Below are 7,463 nucleotides of genomic sequence, written 5' to 3'. Positions count from 1 at the left end.
CCCCAGGAGCCGGAGCCAGTCGCGAGGACGTGGCCAGTCTACTCAGCGAGGAGGACCCGATCGTCGTTAGGCTCCCCGCTGCGTGATCTGTGGCGGTCCTCATTATCTGCGGCAGTGTTCACGCAGCCGAGGCCGATGTTTCTTGTGTGGCCAGGAGGGCCACTTCCAGTCAGACTGCCCGAGGAGCCCTTTGCCAGTGCCATCCTCGGCATCTGCACCAGCATCGCCAGGTCCCAGTTAGGGGACATCTTCTGCGCATCACCAGGCCGGTCGGCCATCTGTCAAGCGGCAGACGGAGGGGTCACGACAGGCCCCGAGTGGGCGCATGTACGAAGCCCAGACTGAGGAGGCGGCGGCAGCCGAGAATGTGGTCGCAAGTATCATTTTACTTCATGGTATTTGAGTTAGAGCTTTGTTTGATACCGGTGCATCGCATTCATTCATAGACCGGCTGTTTGCCGAGTTGCATGGCATCCCATTTGTATCCTTGTTGCATCCGGGACGAGTTGTCGTACCCGATCACTTTCTAGACATTCGGGAGTTTTGTCCCAGTTGCCCTGTTAGGATTGGAGATTGGATCATGCTCGTGGACTTGCTAGCTTTGCACAAACTCGGGGAGTTTGATGTTGTGTTGGGCATGGATTGGCTGACCAAGTACTTTGCCACTATTGATTGTAAGAATCGAACGGTGACATTTAGAGAGCCGGGGCAGGCGGAGGTTGTGTACCGAGGATGCCAGAGTTCGCTGTTTGCGATGACGATTAGCTCTTCTCGAGCTCGGCAGTTGATTAGTAGAGGCTGCGTTGCCTATTTGGCTACTATTGTGTTGCGGGGTGTGGACGACGCCCCTAGGATTGAGGATATCCCCGTAGTGCGGGAGTTTGGAGATGTGTTTCCAGCGGAGCTACCAGGCATGCCACCTGATAGAGAGATTGAGTTTGTGGTAGACCTCGTTCCCGGGACTACTCCAATCTCAAAGGCGCCCTATAGGATGGCACCAGCAGAATTGAAGGAGCTGAAGGCATAGTTGCAGGATCTTCTGGACAAGGATTTTGTGCGACCGAGTGTTTCACCTTAGGGAGCACCGGTCCTATTTGTGAAGAAGAAGGATTGATCACTTCGCTTGTGCGTGGATTATCGTGAACTTAACAAAGTCACGATTAAGAACAAGTATCCATTATCGAGAATTGATGATCTATTTGATCAGCTCCAGGGATCTTGTGTGTATTCCAAGATCGACTTGCAGTCGGGATATCACCAGTTGAAGATCAAACCTGAGGATGTGTCGAAGACGGCTTTTAGAACACGGTATGAGCATTATGAGTTTACTGTTATGCCGTTTGGGCTTACTAATGCCCCAGCAGCTTTTATGGATTTAATGAACCGTGTTTTCAAGCCTTATTTAGATAGGTTTATCGTGGTGTTCATCGACGACATTTTGGTCTATTCCCAAAGTGATGCAGATCACGAGGAACACTTGAGACTTGTACTTCAAGTGCTTCGGGAAAAGAACTCTAAACGCCAATGAAAAAGGTGAATTTTGGCTAGAGAACGGTGGAGTTTTTGGCCATGTGATTTCAGATTCATGCATAGCAGTGGACAGAGAAAAATTGAAGCGATCAGATTAGGAGGCCAACGACGTGACGATATAACGATGAGCTCATTGTGGCCCGCTACACGACGTTTCGTTGAGGGATTGCATAAGTATCTATCCCTCACTAGACTCACGCATAAGCACCAAGTTTATTTGAATGAGCTGGAAAGACTTCTCCAAGAGTAAGCAGCGATTGAAACACTGGCCCCGATCCTTACCTTGCCTGTACTGCTGGAGCGGTGTGTATGTGATTATAGTTGAGCTTCCTTCAGTATTGGACTTGTTTTGATGCAGGACTGGAAAGTGATCGCGATGTCATTCTCACCAATTGAAGGATATGAGATGAAACTACTCCAGCCCATGACATGAGTTGGTCTGGCGTATCTTGCATTGAACTATGGCCAATTACGGTCATGGCCGAACGACTGGCGAAATATACGGATCACAAAAGCTAAAGAACTATTCACTCCAGAAGGAGTTGAACTTCGAAGCACGCAGATTGGTGCAGCTACTCAAGCGATTATATTTACGATACTGTTACTATCCCGGGCAAGGTAACTGCTGCGGATGCCAAGTAGGAAATCTGACTGAGAACTTGCGATGCGCCTCTGGATTATCCAACCGCCAGTTGATGCTTGACGCAGAGAAGCGTTGGAGTTGCGAGGGGTGGCTCTTGAACACCTTGACTACTGATGACCTTGGTTGCAAACCTAGACTTTTGGAAAGATAAAGAGAAAGCAAGCTTCCGACTCGCGGATGCAAACACAAGCTAAATGGTTGATGTTGCAACCGGTGACTTCACTTTAGACGGTGATGATTTGATCTCGTTCCGCGGACGATTGTGTACGCCCGCAGACTTGGCATTAAAGAGGCAATCTCAAGAAGCCACATCGAAGTCACCGTATGCTTTACATCCGGGAGGCACCAAGATGTACAAGGACTTGAAGTTGCTTTACTGGTGGCCGGGGATGAAAAAGGATGTTTGTGAGTTCGTTGCTAGATGTTTAACTTGCCAACAGGTAAAGGCTGAGCACCGAGTTCCTGCAGGGAAGCTGCAGAGCCTACCGATTCCAGTGTGGAAGTGGGAAAAGATCACCATGGACTTCGTGATGGGATTGCCTCGCTCACAGGCCGGGCATGATGCTATTTGGGTGATCGTGGATAATTGACGAAATCGGCGCATTTCATACCTATCCACACTACTTGGACTGGTGAGAGACTCGCACAGGTTTATTTGGACGAGATTGTGCGATTGCACGGGGTACCTACTTCTATAGTATCGGATCGAGATCCCCGTTTTGTATCCCACTTTTGGCGGAGCTTACAGGATGCTTTGGGTACGCGCTTGGATTTCAGCACTGCTTTCCACCCCCAGAGTGACGGGCAGTCAGAGCGTACTATTCAGACTCTCGAGGACATGCTTCGAGCTTGTGTGAGAGCCACACCCTGACTTACGCAAAATAAAAATATTGCTAGTTGTTTATCAGCGGTCATATATCGTGTTCCTCTTATCAGGCCCCGAGCCAGTAGCACATCGCGGAGTGCAACGTAAGTTGTAGTCGTCATGCGAAAGTGGTCGTACCCTCTGTCTGGAAGACCATTCAAAATATCACAAACCATTTGGTGCCCAATAAAAAGTCGAGTACGACATTGGCGTTTGTATAATGAATTAGAAAAGGTCAGAAAGTCTTGACCAAATAGCATCATATATACTTGATCCCAGTAGTCATTATCATCATCTAATATTGACATAATATTTGCTAATGTCGACGACGAAAAAATTGAACGATACAATCTATCACCCATGACTACTGCAAGGATAATATCATGCATTATATCACAAGCGGTCGACATCACATATGTTGCAACATGAAACATTACGCAAAATCAAGTCTAAACATATAACATAAGCAAACATACAACCAAGCAAACATACAAATAAGCAAACATACTAGTCTAAAATGCACATGCCTCAACACACAACATACTACTCTAAACTACAAACACCACAACAGAATAACAAATCCATCTAGAAACCATGAAAGTTTTGCTTATACAATACGTCTTGAGGGCGACTTGCCGCTCTATCCACCTAATTGCAAGGCGATCATTCATAGTCATAAATAGTCGTCTTTGTTTGTCATTCAGTAATGCTTCCCCTGCAGCTAAGGCCTGTTCATCTGTTATTCTTGGCAGATTATAAACCCTGTCCATACGTACTTCAATTGAAGGAATATTTGCTTGATTGGTTGCATCTTGATGATACATTTGCTTGACAAGGTCAAGCTTTTGTTTCCCTAATTCTACCAATTCAGCTATTGCTTCGCCGGCTATGTCACTCCTTTTCTTTCGGCCGGCGGAAGAAGATGGTTGTTTCTTTAGAGGGAGTAAGGCTTGTGGGGAGCGAGGTCTTTTACCCACGGAGCTATGTCCTGATCTACTAGCACTCGTTCCTACATTTGGTTGCACTAGTGGAGGGCTAGAGGAACGCAAAGTATTATTACCTGGTACGTTTGCATGCATGGGTGAGCTTGAGGACCGTGGTTCAAAGCGACCGGGTAAGAAATTTAATGCCAACTGTCTAACACCTATGATAGTATCGTCCTCACCAGGAGAAGATGAGGATGAGTTATCAATTGTAGGTGCCGGCATCTGCAAGGACATCCCAAATTGTCCGGTGGCAGTAGTTGTTCCAGAAAGGAATTCAATATTCTTATAAACCGGAAAAGGTTTGTCCCTACACTTCGCGTAAGCCAGATTCTCCTAAACAAAGATTATTGACATTATAATAGTATAATAATAAGGTGTACAAAGAAATTTCATGAAAATGTAATAAACCATTACCGTTACCACTGCGTCCCAATCACTAGAATCACCGACCGTGGATATATTATTCACATAGTCCCACCATCAACCGCTCTTATTTGCCAAAGTGTGATAGGTGATGTACAATCTTTTGAGAATTTTAAGACGATTCTTAATTTGATTCTTCGTTAGGTTCTGACTTGTTTTCGAGTTGAAAGAAGAAATGATTCTAACCCACGCTATTTGAGTGAAACTACCATTTATGTAGTTTTCGAGTGCGTGCTCCTCCATTATAATACTCAACAAAATAGAGTCCAAATGATCTGTCCAGTTTGTAGTGCGTGTCCATGTTTGATTGCGCACTCTGCCACTTCCTTCTACATCTCCACTGGGAATTGGATTATTGTCCAATCCTATTGTTTGGTTTAAAATGGACTTAGAATAGGGTCTCTTGCCAGGACGGATGTGTACTTATACATATTATGACAATGTAATAGTCATAATTGTTAAAGCAAAAAAAAAAAAGAAAAGAGAGAGAGAGAGAGAGAGAGAGAGAGAGAGGAAATTTGAACCAACTTTTGAATAGTAGAAAATTTAGGAACATGGTGCATAGGTTAATCTATGCACTAGGTGCATAGACTACTAAAAAAAAGGAAGAGAGAGAAAGATAATATCTCTCGTAGGCACATGGCTATTCCATATCTACAAATTAGCAAATTATTCCTTTGCCTTTTATATATTTGTGAGGTGGTCCACTTTAATAAAAGCATAAAAATATTTTGCTTTGTGAAAAAAAAAAAGTAAATTAGTAAACACAAGCGTATCCATATACATATTTTTTTTAAAAAAATCTTATTTTTTACTATTTTATTTTATTTACTTTTAAAATACTATAACTAAAGTAAAAAAAAAATTAATATAAACAAATAAGAGGGGCTAATTTACAATATCATATCTACGATCCCATGACCATACAAAAGAGGCCAAAATATCTCAACGTTCCACATCTCCCACAACCCCACCATATGCACGTTCTTCAAAAAAAAATCCCAAATAGTTATAACTTGGCCCATAAATATCACCCATAAAAAAAAGAGAACCTACTCTTGAACCTACTCTTAAACCTATTCTCAACAAGTAAGAAAAAAAAACACCTATTCTATTACCTATTCTTTCTTCACGAAAGAGAAGAAAAAAAATAGGTAACAATTTTTTTATCCCCATTGATGCTTCATGACAAAGCTCTCTCTCTCTTCTAAAAAAAAAGTCCTCTCTCTCTCTTCTAAAAAAAAGTCCTCTCTCTCTATCATGGTTGCATGCCACGGCCTCAATTCTCATATTATCATAATCGCATCAATCTCGTGCAGCAAGGCGAAGATGGTTGAGCTCAACAACGCCGTCAATGGAGTGCCCGGGTCCACTGCCCTCAACACCAACCTGCATGCCTTCCAACCCCATCTCTAATGCCGTTGTGCCTCAACTTACATGCCGTGGCAGCCTTCACCCTCAACATTGCCGCTGCCTAAACTTTATCGTAGCCGCGACCTCCAACTTTGCTGTGACCTCCATCTACAACTCTGCTGTGACTCCAATGTAATCGTGAAACCGGTGTTGCGCAATGCACCACGCCCACCAACTGTTCGATGAAATGCCCAAGATGCATTTTTTGACGACGAACCTAACCTGCATATAGAGAGAGAGCGGTGCTCTTCTCTTCATAAAAAAAAAAAAAATGTCATCAAAAGAGAGAGAGAAATTACTCCTCTAATTAGGAAAGAGAGAGCTTTGTTACTAAAAAGGAGACAAGGAAGGGATTTTCCCACCATCGTTGTCCCATGAATATAAAAGAGGCAAAGGAGGATTATCCATCTTTGTTGTCCTATACCTTCAAAGGAGATAAAGAGAGAAATTGCTCTCTTAATTCTCTTATAATTGGGAGGCAAAAGAAATCAATCGGGTTACCGATTGTTACTCTTTTGATTGTCCTTTTATTGGAAGAATAACGGGATGTTCGAAAAATAATCGACCCTCTTGATTCTATCCAGAGTCGAACCTCTCGATTTGGCCAAATTAGACCAAATTGAGATTTAATCGCATTCAATAATTGGACACTTTATGCTCCAAATTAAATCAAGTCATGATGTCGAAGTTGGTTTTAACCTTTTCATTATAATTAATGTGAGTTGAATTTTTGTTATTCATTACTGAAAATTTGAAAATTAAAAAGTGCATTCAAAATTTTAAGCATTGAATTTGATTCTAAATCAGATATTTAGATTTTCGAGGTTAACATTTTGATCTCGAACAAGTCAAATAATCTCACTAACCACCTCAAAATAAAAAAATCTCGTATGGGACCAAGCTCATACTCACCTCAAATTTAAATTGAAATCGCACAATCCAAGTTCAGCCCAAACCTGAATCTGAGCCCAATTCTATAGCTTGCCCAAAGAAAACATGGACCTAAGCCATATGAGCCTAAATTGAGCTTGAGCCCACATCTAGAACTTAAATACAATTTAGGCCTCAACCTGAATCCATACTATATGGGCCTGAATTTAGCCCATGCCTGAATCCATACTATGTGAGCTTGAATTTAGCCCATGCCTGAACCCATACTATATGAGCCTGAATTTAGCCCATGCCTGAATCGGCAGCAAAATTAAACCTTAACACTAAAGCCTAAAATCAAGTCCATATCATATAAATCAAAATCAAAATCTCAATTGAACCTAATTAAAATTATTTGAAACACGATCCAAATTCCTTTCAAACTTTTTTATATATCAATCCCTATATCTTTTCTATATCAAGTAGTTAGGAACAAATCTTTTTAATTCAATCCTCTACCACATTAAACTTGAATCATATTGCTACCATATTCAAATTCAATCAGATTCTAAAATATATGTTTAGAATTGATCAAACCTTTTTTTTTATCTTAATATATGTCACTAAGGTAAAAATAGTAAATNCTCTCAGCCTGCCCCCGAAAATCCAACGTTCGGGAACCGGTCTCTCCCTGCGCGGGACCGGTCTCTCCCCGCGCAGACGCGCTCGGGGA

General features: G+C 42.4%; 1 long non-coding RNA gene across 1 annotated transcript; it reads left to right on the top strand.

The window, feature by feature from the left end:
* The first annotated feature begins 5,346 nt into the window (after window positions 1-5,346).
* Window positions 5,347-6,596, top strand: LOC109704429. Its single transcript, XR_002214378.1, has 2 exons — window positions 5,347-5,601; window positions 5,767-6,596. It is a non-coding gene; the product is annotated as an uncharacterized LOC109704429 (long non-coding RNA).
* Window positions 6,597-7,463: the final 867 nt, after the last annotated feature.

This window comes from Ananas comosus, unplaced genomic scaffold (assembly GCF_001540865.1).
Source record: "Ananas comosus cultivar F153 unplaced genomic scaffold, ASM154086v1, whole genome shotgun sequence".
In the NCBI taxonomy this organism is placed as follows: Eukaryota; Viridiplantae; Streptophyta; class Magnoliopsida; order Poales; family Bromeliaceae; genus Ananas; species Ananas comosus.
The sequence above is the reverse complement of the archived record's forward strand: the minus strand, read 5'-3'. Positions and strand labels throughout refer to the sequence as shown.